At 43.2% G+C, this 15,402-nt stretch overlaps 1 protein-coding gene across 1 annotated transcript in view; it reads left to right on the top strand.

The window, feature by feature from the left end:
• The first annotated feature begins 754 nt into the window (after positions 1 to 754).
• ZBED4 (zinc finger BED-type containing 4) overlaps positions 755 to 15,402 on the top strand; it is a 28,134-nt gene continuing 13,486 nt past the window's right edge. The window contains exon 1 of the mRNA XM_089684724.1: positions 755 to 932. The gene's annotated coding sequence lies outside the window, so the exon portion shown is untranslated. The remainder of the gene's footprint in view (positions 933 to 15,402) is intronic.

Genomic DNA, 15,402 nt, shown 5'->3' with positions numbered 1-15,402 from the left:
CAGAATACATTTTGACTACGTTTGATTTTTTTTTTTTTTTTTACTGGACATGTTTAATAACAAAAAGAAAAAAAAATTCTCGAAATTGTTTTTTTTTTTTACAGCACAAAAAATAAAAATCGCACAGGCAATCAAATACCCCCCCCCCCCAAAAGAAAGCCCAATTTGTGGTGCAGAGTTGCATGACCGCGCAATTGTCAGTTAAAGTAATGCAGCGCCATAATGCAAAAAAATGGCCTCGTCAGGAGGGGGGGAATCCTCTGGAGGGCACGTGGTTAAAGGCTTACCTGTAGATAAAACATGAAAAAATGACTTTACTATCACTTCAAATGCACGTGTGGGGGAAAAAAAACTTCAAAAGCTGCTCTAGCAGCAAAATGGTCCGAGTCCCTCACAATCCTAACCCCACAACTCATGTGCCTGCTACTAAGGCGCCTGCATGGCCTATGGACAATGATTACTGATGAGAGGAGAAGGGCTGCACGGACATTACGCCGCACCCCACCCAGGACAGAGGCCAGCCAAGAGCCGGAAACCCCAGCTCGCTACCAAAACAAACGGTAGTAGGAGAACTCCTCCCCCTCCCCCACAGCGTCATTTGTATTATGGGTCAGAGAGGCGGGGCGGGGCCGTTCCTCCGGCTGTTGTGCTCCAGCTCTCCCTGCCGCGCGCTCTCGCGCCCTACAACTACAACTGTGTCACGCGCCCCCGCGCCCTGGAGGAAGCGGCCATTTTGAGAACCTTTGACTTGTTGACGTAGCCGCACGCAGACTGCGCCCCGCCTCTCGTCTTCATCTCGCCGTAGGACGGAGCGTCGCGGGAACGGGAGGGAGACAAAGCATTAAAGTAATGAATGGGGGACGGAGAGACGAGTTTCCGAGCCGTGAACAGTGAGCGGTCAGCGGGTGGCTACGGCGGCCCATAGGTGGCAGGTGAGTGTCAGGGGACGGTGCTGTATGTGGGACAAGTGCGGCCACCTCTGAGCCCTGAGTTCCTGGATGAGGAAGGCCTGGCCACACACACACTGACCTCCATACACCCAGTTCCCTTATGTGTCTTCTTTTCCGGGACCCCTCCACATTGCTCGGGGGTATACTAGGGCTGATCAGAGGGGGAGCCTGCGGTCACCTCTTCACCCCGGATAGACAGACAGATGCAGCTGTGCTGTGTGCGATCAATGATTCACAATGGTGTGTCCGGGGAGCTGGGAGCCATTACTGTCCCCTTCTACCAATGCTGGGACTTCCTTCCATCGAATATACATAGTCCCATCTAGGGACCGTCTACTTTCACAATGTGTAACCTGCTGATTAAAGAGACCTCGTCACCCCAGGTGAGGCTCCTCCACACGCTGATCACATGGCCACTAGGGTGCGCTGGCAGGAACAGTGCTGATGTTTACTTGTTTTTTCAAACTTTATTGAATTGACAAAGTGACTTCTCATAAAGTTCTGTTCACCTAGCAGTGTTGCCATGTGGTAGTTTGCAGTACGGTTTTTTTAGTACTTGGTGTGTTTTTTTTAGGCACACACCAGCTGTGGTGTAAACTGGCGAAATAGGAAACAAGGCATTTAGCTTTGTCTATTCATTGTGGCTGTGCTGGAAATGGGGGGAGCCTTAAAGCGATTTGCAATTTAATTTTTTTAAAAAACAAACTCTTATGCAGCACAGCGGCTAAGTGGTTAGCACTTCTGCCTGGTGGCACTAGGGTCTTTGGTTCGATTCCCAACCATGGCATCTCCCTGTGTCTGCATTGGTTTCCTCCAGATACTCCAGTTTCCTCCCACACTCCAAAGACCTGCTGGTAGGTTGTCTCCTGTCTAAATTGGTCACGGTGGGTGTGTGTGTATATGTGTGTGTATATAATTACACTCCTGGGATATTGATCTGTTCAGTTTAAGTAGCAGAGGGGGTTGTTAATCAGTTTCAGCTGCTTTTGGTGTTAATGAAATTACCAGGTGCACTAGATGGGCAAAAATGAGACAAACCCATAACAGGAATGGTTTTACAGGTGGAGGCCACTGACATTTTTTCCTAAGGCTGGCCATACATTATACAATTTTCTTGAGAATTTTGGTTTAGATTTACCAAAAACCATATAATAGGAGGTCAAACCTAACAACACTTTCAGTTGTATCCAATTAGGTAGGCTCTTGTACTACACAGTTGGAAGGTAAATCTAAAGGAAATTGGACAGAAAATTACATAGTGTATAGCCAGCCTTCCTAATCATTTTGACACTAGTTTTGCATTTGGCTAGGGTCAGTGTCACTTTTGGTAGCATGAGGCGATACCTGGACCCTACAGAGGTTGCACAGGCAATCCAACTCCTCCAGGCTTGCACATCACCTGCGCTGGTGCGGTGGGTCCTGGCTTCCCCTTGGTGCAGTGGGTCCTGGCTTCCCCCTGGTGCACAACAAAGCCCGGCCACATGTGGCGAGAGTATGCATGCAGTTCCTGGAGAATGAAGGAATTGTTACCATTGAATGGCCCCCACACTCGCCTGACCTAAATCCAATAGAACACCTCTGGGATATCATGTTTCGGTCCATCCGATGTCGCCAGGTTGCGCCTCAGACTGTCCAGGAGCTCAGTGATGCCCTGGTCCAGATCTGGGAGGAAATACCCCAGGACACCATCCGTCGTTTCATTAGGAGCCTGCCCTGATGTTGTAAGGCATGCATACAAGCACATGGGAGCCATACCAACTACTGAGTACCGTTTTGAGTTTTTTCAATGAAATTTCAGCAAAATGGACTAGCCTGCTGCATAATTTTTTCACATTGATTTCGGGGTGTCTTTGAATTTAGTCCTCTGTAGGTTGATTATTTTTTTTTTTTCATTTCCATGTTTCTATCAAACAATGAGGCATCCTTATGTTCCTAACATGTTCCCAGTCCATGTTAGTATAGATTTCCAGCATGATATTTTCCTCATTGAGATCTGATGTGTTTACAAAGTGTTCCTTTAATTTATTGGACCAGTGTGTCCAATACATGTAAATTGGCGGGTATTATTTAATACAGGTACTTGTATAGCACTGTCAATTTTCACTATCATATGTATATATACATTCATGCTAGTCCCTAGCCCTCAAGGAGCTTACAATCTAAGGTCAGTAACTCACATTCTTACATGCATATACTAGGGCCAATGTAGACAGGAGTCAAAACAACTACCAGCATGTCTTTGGAGTGTGGACAGAAACTGGAGTACCTGAAGGAAACCCACAAAAAGCACAGGGAGAACATGCAAACTCCAGGCGGGTGGTGCCATGGTTGATATTTGAACCAACAATCCTAGTGCTGCCGGGTGGAAGTGCTAACCATTTAGCCACTGTGCTGCCCTGTAATAAATGTACACTGCTGCTCCTAAATGTGAGTTTGAGTTTTTTGGTGTTTTTTTTTTTTTATTTGCCAAAACCCCTGAGCTCAACTCAAGTTTTTGACTATGCACACCTAGGCTTTTATCTCAGTTTAGGGGCTGTTAAACATCCCTCTCCTGAACGCAGAAGAATCCTGTTCAAGAGAGGAACGTTTTAGGTAAAAAAGCCCAATGCGGAAAAAACACGTGTAAATGCGCCACAAACTCTGGCCAATGAAATTAATAAATGCGGTACCATGTTTACATGCATTTTTGCCATGTTTAACGGTTTTCTGCTGCCAATAGAGTTAACGGCTACGGCAGTTCCAGTGTACATGTAGGCTTATACTTGCCTGCTCTGTGCAATGGTTTTGCACAGGGCAGCCCAGGTCCTCTTCTTCTGGGGTTCCCTGCTTGGCGCTCCTGGCCCCTCCACAAAGGCTGTCGAGACTTGTTCATTCACAGAAATCTGGGAATGAATGATGTGACCCTGTAGGTGTACTGAGTGCAGCCCTGCTGTTTAAAAAAAAATGACAGCTAGTACGGGGAACTTCTCCCCGTACTGCCGTCACAGGGAGTGAGGGCGATGGCTGCAGCAGTGAGAACATTACATGTTCCACCCTAAAAATGGGTGAAATATGTAACAGGTTCCCAAAGGTGAACTTATCCTTTAGTGCAAAGAATGCAATAAGGTGGGGAAAAAGCCCTTAAAGCGGAGTTCCACTCAGTCTGTAAAAAAAATAAGTCAGAGGCTACAAAAACTGAAGCTGCTGACTTTAAAAAAAAAACTGCCACTTACCTGTCCCGCGTTGCCGTTGCTGCAGCCCATTTAGCTAACAGTCCTGTATTCCAGGTGTCGAGGTCTTCAGTGTGGGCACCCGGCTGTGACCTCTTGCGGTTTCACAGCTGGGTGCCCACTGCGCATGCGTGAGTAGCGCTGCACTTCCTGAATGGCCCCGTCGTCTTCCGGGACCTGTCATGTGTCCCACAAGACTTCGGGGAGGGTAGAAGGACAACTGTCAAATTCAGGTACCCGTTTCCCCTGTGCCCAACCCCCGCCTGCTCCCCAAAGGTGCCAATCCTTAATGGGGAGCGGGGGACCAATTTTTAAAGCGGAACTTTCTCTTTTGGGTGAAACTTCACTTTAAAGAATATGTAAACCCAACATTTCATATTCCCGATATGTACCTGTTGTAAAATGTACTTGTATGAAAGAGTATCCTGTTCTTTGTATTGCTTCCTTTGTGTTAAATCTCTGGTGTTCCTGCCAGTCCCTCTGCTTTCCGATTTAAAAACTGACCACACTATGCAGAACACAGCGTTGTCAGTTCTCTAGCTGTGCTGGGAACTCAGCCTGCTCTCCTCCAATGATCAGGCTTGTACTGACACCCTTTCCCCTGCACAGTCTTCCACAAAATCCTGAGGAGTAGGCCAGTCTAATAACTAAACTGACCTTGTCATTTTATTGCAAGGGCCACATTAATTTGGGATGCACTCCTCGTTTGTGTCCTTTGTGAATTAGGGACAATTTCTATGTTTGATTAAAGGGTATCTAAACCCAGAAGCAAAAATTAAATAAATGGCGGCTTACCAGTCTATAAAGTGGAACTAATCCCACCAATTTCCTGTTTCCCAAAGCAGTTACAGTGGCATTTTGCAATAAAACTAATTTAACTGCTCCCACCTCCCTTCTATCTAACCTGTAGAATAAAGAGGCAAATACTTGCCTATTCTCAGGCTGCTTTGGTACAGTCACATGATCTCCCGTCAGCCATAAGGGAAAGTAGATAGGACTCTGTCTGGAATGCCTAAGTAGTGATGTCACCCCCATGCTTACTGTGGGCAATCCAATGCCAGAGCTTCCTTCTCTCCCCTGAAGCAGCTGCTTACTGACAGGGGAGAGCCAATCACCCAGACATGCGTGCCCTGAGAATAGGTTAGCATGTGCATCTTTCTTCCACAGGGTAGTTGGTATCGGTGTTAGAAGGGGGTTGGAGAAGTTTTAAGAATTCCACTTTAGATTCAAAAACTCCACTTTAATTCAAGGCATGCCCTGAATGACAACTGTTGCAGTTGCTAGTGTGTTTACTGTATATTGGCTTGTAACCAAGTGTCAAGTCATAAAATAGCTGGTGTAATTGATCACATGCAGCAGTATGGCAACTGCCAATCCGAGGCTAAGATGGCATCTTCCTTGGCTATAAAGGATAGGAGGATTTAGTTGTGCTCTAAGTGCAGTGGCTACATTATCTTTTTATCCCTTATTGTCATCTGGTGATCTGGCTAATAACCACTTGAGCCCCAGGCCAGTTCTCTTACATGTAAAAATCAGCAGTAGAACCCCCACCTGAACAGTATTTTTAAGCAGAGACCCTACAGAATAAAATGGTATTGCCATTTTTTTATGTCACACGTATTTGTGCATTAATTTTTCAAACACAATAAAAAAGAATAATTGTGATGCACAAATACTCAGTTGTTTGGTAAAATATAAAAGATGTTGGGTAGAGTAGATGCCCAACGTCACAATTTTCTACTGCAACACTTTAAAAACCTTTACAGTTTACCAGTTTAGAGTTACACACGCGTTCTTACTTGTGTGGTGCGAACACAGTTTACATGTGTGCATGACCTACGTATGCGCTCGCATTTGCATGTAGGAACACAGGTGCTTTAACTTTTATCTATTTTTTTTTTTTCTATTTTTACAGTATAATTTTTTTCTTAAGTACTTTTTTATGGCTATCACAAGGGATTTAAATCCCTTGTTATAGCTGGAGCAATGACAGGTCCTTTTTATGGAGAGATCTGGGGTCTAATAGACCCCCAGATTTCTCTGCTCTTCAGAGCATCAGATCAAACCCAGATCGGTTTGATCAGATACTTTCACAGGCCAGCAATGGTCTGTTTACATTAGATCGGAAGTGACAAAATACTCATCGCTTCCGGTTTCTTAGATCATAGAGATAATTTGGGATGGTCATCTCTATGGTCATCTGACAGCCTGGGAAGGTGTGGGGAGGAAACCCCCTTCCGCCGCATGTAAAAGCAATCCAGTGGCTAATTAGTTGCTTAGATTGCTTTTACTTATTCAGCATTGCCTGGATGGGGTTTATAAACGAAAAACAAATCTCTTTGCTCAACTTTGTGATGCAGTAGCTGTCTAACATCTGCTCTAACAATGAGAACTGAGCGATCACGTGACTACTGATCGCTCAGTTACCAGCTCTAAGCTCTGCTCCTCCAATACTTGCCTGGATGTCGGGATGGGGTAGGTGCAGCAGCCAATCAAGCAGCTGGGCAGATACTACTGTCTGGATTCTTCCAGAACCTGGAGTAGCTTGGCTATGTCAGCTGACAGCGGCAAATAGTCTGCTATACGCTGACTCTGGGTCACAGGAGAGCAAAAGATAGTTTACTTCTGTGACCCGCAAGTCAAGTATAGCCAAAACAGCTTTGGCCATACTTCTAACTTATTTTCCAACTTCCTTTAACAGACAAAACTGCCCAGCAAAAGTTGCAGTGAGCATACCAGCGTATATGCACAAGCCTGGTCTGTGGTGGATTGCTGTTTAGAGGGTAGTGAGGAGCTGATATGTCTGTCAATCACATGCTGTGTGCTGGATATCCCTCCCATCACCTTTCTCTTGGTGTCAGGAAAATTTGTCAGAAGTGATTCATGCTGATAGCAGCCAATATTCAGCCTGTGTGTACCAGGCTTTAGAGTGTTAGACTAACCATTTAACACTAATAGGGCTGCAGATTTCAATAGTCAGCTTTTACTCATTTATGTAAAACCTTTTTCCCAAAAAGAAAAAAAAAAAAGTTTGATATAACTGCTTAAAAAGTGTTAGATGGACTTTGGCTTGAATATGTTAGTCAAGTCCATGTAAATCTGCTAGTAGATCGAACTTGTTCCCAATTTAACAATGCTTCTGTGCAAAAGTGTCTTAGAGCGGAGACACCCCGAGACAGGAAATGTTAATGGCTGGATCACAAAGTGAAAATAATGGCAAAAAACCTAGGGAAAAATTAAGGAACTCGCCACATCTAAGGATTGGTAAGCTGCAATATATTACTTTTTTCATTTAGATATCCTTTCACAAATGTCACCTTCCTTTGCTGCCAGGGTACCTGCATGCTAATTTACACTTACATTTTAATACACTTGTAGGGCACTTTATACTCTAGATTTGACTGATTAGATTAGACGGAGTTGAGTAATTTGTGGGACTTGACATCGGAGTACTTCAGTTTTGATTTGAATCTAGCAGATTCAGTGGACACTGCTGCTATTACAGAGTGAAAGATATATGATGTTTTACAACATAAACGCAATATCATGTCCTAAAGTGATATTAATGGTTCAATGTTTTTTTTTTTTTTAACAAACGTCATACTTAGCTGCTCTGTGCAGTGGTTTTGCATAGAGCAGCACCGATCCTCCTCATGCCCACCGCTGGCACTCCTGGATTCTCCCCCTTGGCCAGTGCCAATGGCAAGCCTCTCGCTTCTGAGCCCCACTCCATTCATCCATAAGACGCATAGCCACAGCTTGGCCTCGCCCCCTGCGTTCTTACTGGCTGTGAATGACAGCAGTGGGAGCCAGTGGCCCCTGCTACTGTGTCTCAGCTTCATGTTCTCTTCTTAAGTGAAAGAAAAGATGCAACATATCTTTCTCCTTGCCATAGTGTCAGTGGGGGTTGGGGATAAGCATTTGATCTAGATCAGGTTTAAGGTCAAAGTCAGGATCAGTAAATTATAGGTAAGATTACAAAAAAGCATTTTTAAATTTTAGTGTTGGTTATCATGTATTTTAGGTAGATTTACAAAAAGCAAAAACGTTTGTTTCTGAGCTGTACTATGGATACAAACAACAAATACCATACACATGTTGCATAGCTGCAGTTGTCAGAAGCAGGATAATTTATTTTTAGTTGTTCTTTGCTTAGCTATGGTAATAGAAATACACAGCTTATACATTTAAAAAAAATATATTTTTTTTCCTATTCTGTGCCAAATTTCCTTTGATAAAATAAGAGGAGATATCAATTACCATTTACCACCAAATGAAAACCAAATTTGCATGAAAAAAGTACAATTCATGTACAATTTTATTAATATGCCAAAGTTTCAAAACTGTATTTGTTTTAAGATTTGTTTTAGTGCCAGTTCACATACAGTTGGGTCCATATATATATATTTGGACACAGGCACAATTTTTATTTTTTTTGGTGATTTACCAAGACATATTCAAGCGATTAGTTAACTAATGGATATGGGATGAAAGTGCACACTCTCGGGTTTAATTTGAGGGTTGGTACATCCAAATTAGAGGAAGGGTTTAGAAATTACAGTTCTTAAGAGTAGCCATCCCCCTTTTTTTTCAAGGGACCAAAAGTAATGGACAATTGAATCAAAAGCTGTTTCATGGCCAGGTATGGGCTACTCCTTCGTTATTTCATAATTAAGCAGCTAAAAGGTCTGGAGTTGATTCTAAGTGCGGTATTTGCATTTGGAATCTATTGCTGTGAACCTACATCATGCGTTACAATGGTCTGTTACACTTGCATGGGCAGCTCCTTTGAAGGCTTCAAAAACGAAACAACTCCATCTGAGAGATAGCAGCAACATTAGGAATGGCCAAGTCAACAGTTTAGTACATTCTGAGAAAAGAACACACTGGGGAGCTCAGCAACATAAAAAGGCATGGACGTCCACGGAAGACAACAGTGGTGGATGATCGCAGGATCCTCTATGGTAAAGAAAAACCCATTCACAACATCCAGACAAGTGAAGGACACTCTCCAGGAGGTGGGCGTATCATTGTCAAAGATTACAATCAAGAGACTTCACGAGAGCAAATACAGAGAGTTCACCACAAGGTGCAAACCATTCATAAGCCTGAAGAGTAGAAAAATCAGATTAGACTTTGCCAAAAAAATTCTAAAAAAAAAAGACCAGTTATGGAAAAGCATTCTTTGGACGGATGAAACTAAGATTAATAGATTAATCTGTACCTGAATGACGGGAAGAAAAAAGTGTGACGAAGGCTTGAAACAGCTCATGATCCAAAGCATTAACGTCATCTGTAAAACATGGTGTAGACTGTGTGATGGCAGGGGCATCCATGGCTTCCAGTGGCACTGGGTCATTGGTGTTTGATGATTTGACAGAAGCAGCCGGATGAATTCTGCAGTGTTTCGAGAGATACTGTCAGCCCAGATTCAGCCAAATGCAGCAAAGTTGATTGGACGGCGCTTCACAGTACAGATGGACAATTTTCCAAAACACACTGCAAAAGTAACCCAGGAGCTTTTGAAGGATAAGAAGTGAAATATTCAGCAATGGCCGAGTCAATCACCTGATCTCAACCCAATTGAGCATGCATTTCACTCGTTGAAGGCACAACTAAAGGTAGAAAGAACTGAAGACAGCTGCAATTAGAGCCTAGCAAAGCATCAGAAAGGAGGAAACCCAGTCTTTGGTAATGTCCATGGGTTGTAGACGTCATTCAGTCATTGCCAGTAAAGGATTCTCAACAAAATATTAAAAATTAACATTTATTATTCTATTCAATTGTCCAATTACTTTTGGTTCCTTCCAATTTTTTTTTTTTTTTTTTAATAGTGGAGGGATTAGAACACCTATTAAGTTTTTTTATTGCAGTCTGAGCCCCCCCTGTTGGGGAGATTCACTCTTTTTGTCCTGTTTACCATTATCATCGAAAGTAAAAGAAAATCACAAATTTTGAGTTGTCCCCAGAAAAGTAAGATGGGAAATTTTCAGATGGGGGACACTAGTTCTGGTTACCTGGTGGTCCCCCAGGAATTCCCTTCATTTGCAGGGATTACCCTCCTTTCCTGTTTTGGATATGAAACAGGAAGTGATGGTAAATCTCCTCATTGAGACACAGGTGGCAAAAAACATAAACTGACAAAAAATCCACTAATAGTGGTTTGCCAGCTCTTGTGGTTTTGACAAAGGAAAGTTTAAAATTTTTTTTTATAAAAATGAAAGGAACACTTTTCAATCAGAGTATAGCATCAAGTCAGTTAAACTCCTGGGATATTGATCTGGTCAGTAGCAGAGGGGGTTGTTAATCAGTTTCAGCTGCTTTGGTGTTAATAAAATGGGCAGCAATGAGACGACCCCCAAAAAAGGAATAGTTTTACAGGTGGAGGCCACTGACATTTATTCCCTATTCATCTTTTCTGACTGTTTTTCACTAGTTTTGCATTTGGCTAGGGTCAATATCACTACTGGTAGCATGAGGCGATACCTGGACCCTACAGAGGTTGCACACGCAGTCCAACTCCTCCAGGATGACACACCCGTACGTGCCATTGCCAGAAAGTTTTCTTTGTCTCCTAGCCCAGTCTTAAGAGCATGGAGAAGATTCCGGGAGACAGGCAGTTACTCTGTGAGAGCTAGGCAGGACCGTAGAAGGTCCTTAACCCATCAGCAGGACTGGTATCTGCTCCTTTGTGCAAGAAGGAACAGGATGAACACTGCCAGAGCCCTACATAATGACCTTCAGCAGGCCACTGGTGTGAATGTCTCTGACCAAACCATTCGCAACAGACTTCATGAGGGTGGCCTGAGGGCCTGACATTCTATAGTGGGCCCTGTGCTCACTAGCCCGGCACCATAGAGCTTGATTGGCATTTGCTATTGAACATCAGAGTTGGCAGGTCCGCCACTGGAACCTTGTACTTTTTTACAAATCAAGTTCACCCTGAGCACATGTGACAGACGTGAAAGGGTCTGGAGAAGCCGTGGAGAACCTTATGCTGCGTGTAACATCGTTCAGCTTGACCTTTTCGGCGGTGGGTCAGTGATGGTCTAAGGAGGCATATGCATGGAGGGACGCAGAGATCTCTACAGGCCAGACAATGACACCCTGACTGCCATTCGGTATCGGGATGAAATCCTTGGACCCATTGTCAGACCCTACGCTGGTGAAGTGGGTACTGGGTTCCTCCTGGTGCACAATGCCCGGCCTCAGGTTGCGAGAGTATGTAGGCAGTTCCTGGAGGATGAATAAATTGATACTATTGAATGGCCCCCACGCTCGCCTGACCTAAATTCAATAGAACACCTCTGGGATATCATGTTTGGGCCCACCTGATGCCGCCAGGTTGCACCTCAGACTATCCAGGAGCTCAGGGATTCCCTGGTCCAGATCTGGGAGGAAATACCCCTGGACAGCATCTGTCTCATTAGGAGCATGCCCCGCCATTGTCAGGCATGCATACAAGCCATACAAACTGAGTATCATTTTGAGTTGCTGCAATGAAATTTCAGCAAAATGGGCTAGCCTGCTGCATAATTTTTTCACTTTGATTTTCTTTGAATTCAGTCCTCTGTAGGTTAATTTTCATTTCTGTCAAACGATGGGGCATCCTTGTGTTCCTAACACATTACCCAGTCCATACCAGTATAGATATCCGGCATGATATTTTTCCTCAACTGAGATCTGATGTGTGTATGTCTGTGATATACACCCTGTTCCAAATTATTATGTAAATTATATTTTTCTCCTTTACCTAAATAATTGATGTAAATAACAGCATAATTCTCATGTTATCAACTATTAAGAGTACAATTCAAATTTTATTGAACAAACCTAACGATAAAAGTATTTTTTTTTTAAACATAAACTTACAATGCACTGTTCCAAATTTTTACGCACAGTAAGTTTCAAAACACTTTATATGCCATAAAGAACTGAAAATTGTCATTTGTTGTGTTTGCAGCATATTTACTGAAATTAAAAGCTATTTCAATCAAACTTTTAACAACATTTTAACTTTTTTCTTGCATCCATTGAACTTGTGAGTTTTTGGACAGTTTCTGCTTGAATTTGTTTGCAAGATGTCAGAATAGCCTCCCAGTGCTGCTGTTTGGATGTAAACTGCCTCCCACCCTCATCGATCTTTTGCTTGAGGATGCTCCAAAGGTTCTCAATAGGATTGAGGTCAGGGGAGGATGGAGGCCACACCATGACTTTCTCTCCTTTTATCCTCATAGCAGCCATTGATGCAGAGGTATTCTTTGCAGCATGAGATGGTGCATTGTCATGCATGAAGATGATTTTATTACGGAAAGCACAGTTCTTCCTTCTGTACCAGGGAAGAAAGTGGTCAGTCATAAACTCCATATACTTTGCAGAGGTCATCTTTACACCTTCGGGGACCCTAAAGGGGCTGACAAGTTCTGTTCCCATGATTCCGGCTCAAAACATGACTCCACCACCGCCTTGCTGACGTCGCAGCCTTGTTGGAACAGGGTGGCCATCCATCAACCATCCACTACTCCATCCATCTGGACCATCCAGGGTTGCATGGCACTCATCAGTGAACAGGACTGTTTGAAAATTAGTCTTCATGTATTTTTCTGCCCAATGCAGCCGTTTCTGCTTGTGAGCATTGGTTAGTGGTGGCTGAATAGAAGGTTTATGCAGAGTCGTGGGACTCCAGAGGCACCAGCTGCTTCAAATATCTGTTTGCTGCTATGTAATGGTTTTTTAGCAGCTGCTCTCTTGATCCGATGCATGGATCTGGCAGAAATCTTCCTCAATGTACCTTCCTCTGAATCAGCCACAAATCTCTTAATAGTGCGACGATCACGCTTAAGTTTTCAAGAAATATCTAATGTTTTCATACCTCGTCCAAGGCATTGAACTATTTCACTCTTTTCGGCAGCAGATATCCCTTTTCTTCCCCATATTGCTGGAAAATGGTGCTCTGCTTAATAATGTGGAACACCCTCCTTTAGTAGTTTTTCCTTAAATTGGGCTCACCTGCCAATCTAATTATCACAGGTGTCCAAGATTGTTTTCAGTGATCAAAAGAGCCCTGACACACAATGTCATCCATGAATTAACTGAAAAACAAAATATTTAATCTTTGTGACACTTAAATAGAATTTGCATAATAATTTGGAACAGGGTGTATGTAATTTCTTTTGTCTCAAAGAATAGGTGTAGAAATTCCCCCCTTCTCAATCACTTCTTGTCTCCACCCACCTCCTAGCACAGTTCCACACCTACCCACCTCACAGTACTGATCCTTTACTGATAGCCCAGTGTTTGTCAACCTTTTTTCAGTCAATGCACCCTTTAAAATTATGGACAGTCACAAGGCACCCTTTTAAATTGATAGTCTTGAGGCACCGCATTCTAAAATGTGAAAGACTATTCTAATAGTATATATAACGCGGCAACATCCACACACATAGGACACCCAACATTGGAGGTGATTTATTCTTTCAAAGCAAATACACTTTTGCACACTGGTACTGAGTAGTTTTCCAATGTTTCTCTTCTCCCTCAATTTTTATCTATCACTGAGCTAATGTGACCCCAGCACTGATGGAGAGGTGCAGGGGAGGGTCAAACTAGGATGCTGTGCAGGCAGCTGACATCCTCTTTATCAACTGATGTCATTGGTTGTCAGGATGCTGGCAGCTAGAAGGTCGTAATAGTGTGCAATGAAAACCTATGGCTTTGTGTAACTAAGACAGGCTTGTTCACCCGCTGGCTTGTATACAAGTTTTGGGTAATTTTTAGACATTTTGCCAAGGCACCCCTGAAGAAACCTCAAGGCACCCCAGGGTGCCTGGGCACACTGGTTGAGAAAGGTTGTGATAGAGAATACACAGCCAAGTTTCATTTTGTGGTACTATGTAATGTGTGTGAAATTTTGCTAATAACAAGAAAAGCAGCAATACAACCCACACCCCCTGCAACAAAATACCACCCCAGCAATAATAGACCCCAGCAGCATCAACAGATCACCCAACAGCAGTTGGCAACAATAGACCCCTCCCTCAAAAGTAGATCCCTTCCAGCAACAATAGACCACTATGCAAAAACAGGTCCCCTCCAGTGACTGATCCCCCAGCAGCCAGCATCATTAGACCTTGCAGCACCTCTTGTCATTACATACATTCAGTGCTGGAGGTGCTGGAGGACACACACAGCCTGTCTCAGAAGTGTGGCTGCACGTGTCCTCTTAGCACTGTGCTTGGTAAGGGGGCACTTAGAGGAAGGAGGAGCGGACAGTGTCAGTGGAGTCCGCCAAAGAGGAGCTAAGGGACCACGCAAAGTATGGTTCTCATGTAAAAAAAATGAGCACTTTGGCATCTGTGTGAAAAAAATAGCCCAGCAGTAATAGGGTGTAAAAAAAAAAAAACCTCCACACATTTATAACACGCAATGATGTGCTTTATAAATTTGCATTGTGAGCCTCTGGCTTTGGAAGTTGGCAGAGCAATAAAAGGGTGTTTGGGGGGAATAAAAAGTATAGCTGTTCATCGTTATTCAATTCTGGCTTCTGTTGTCACTTGAGATGGTTGGAGACTTGACAGATATCTAAATATTTGGCTTGGTCATTGTCCTTGCTTTGCAGAATTAGTAACTCAAAATGGGGGTGGGTAGTGTGTTTACTGAGTTAAAGTCCTCATTGTGCACACTTTGGAATTTTTACGCTTTCAACTTCTGTTACAATGAGATTGATTCATTAAAAATGGAGACAAAGAAACAAAGCGCCATACCAACCAGTCAAACTTTTTTTGCATTTCTCCTAAAAAAACACAAGCTGAGCAGGCACTGCTCTTTTCTTTAGTATTTGTGAATGGCCCTTAGGATATCAGAATACCTGAACAGTGACTGCATCTGATTTGGGTGCAGATGCTGTTCAGCTGACCATTTTTTAACAGCCTTTTACAAGTCTCAAATGGTGAGCTGCACTGAAGCTGAAGTGTCTAGTATGGACACTCCAGCCTCAGTGACAGCCACTTCCTGCAACAAATTCATGTGCCTTTCCTGATTGGTGCATTTGTGGTGTGGAGGTGCGACAGAATTGTGTAACTCTTTGAATTCCACTGCATATACTTTCTGAAAGCAGCACCTATAGAAAATAAAAACGATAGCAGTACAGATATTATATATAATATTTAAAAATAAAGTACTGTTTATCAAATCTACTTTGGGTGTATTTTTTTTTTTTTTTTTACCACAAAATTAATTTTGGC

This window comes from Staurois parvus, unplaced genomic scaffold, assembly GCF_062004578.1.
Source record: "Staurois parvus isolate SC_StPar_1 unplaced genomic scaffold, SC_StPar_1.0 ptg000019l, whole genome shotgun sequence".
NCBI classification, from domain to species: domain Eukaryota; kingdom Metazoa; phylum Chordata; class Amphibia; order Anura; family Ranidae; genus Staurois; species Staurois parvus.
Note: the sequence above shows the minus strand (reverse complement) of the source record. Positions and strands in the feature narration are given on the sequence as shown.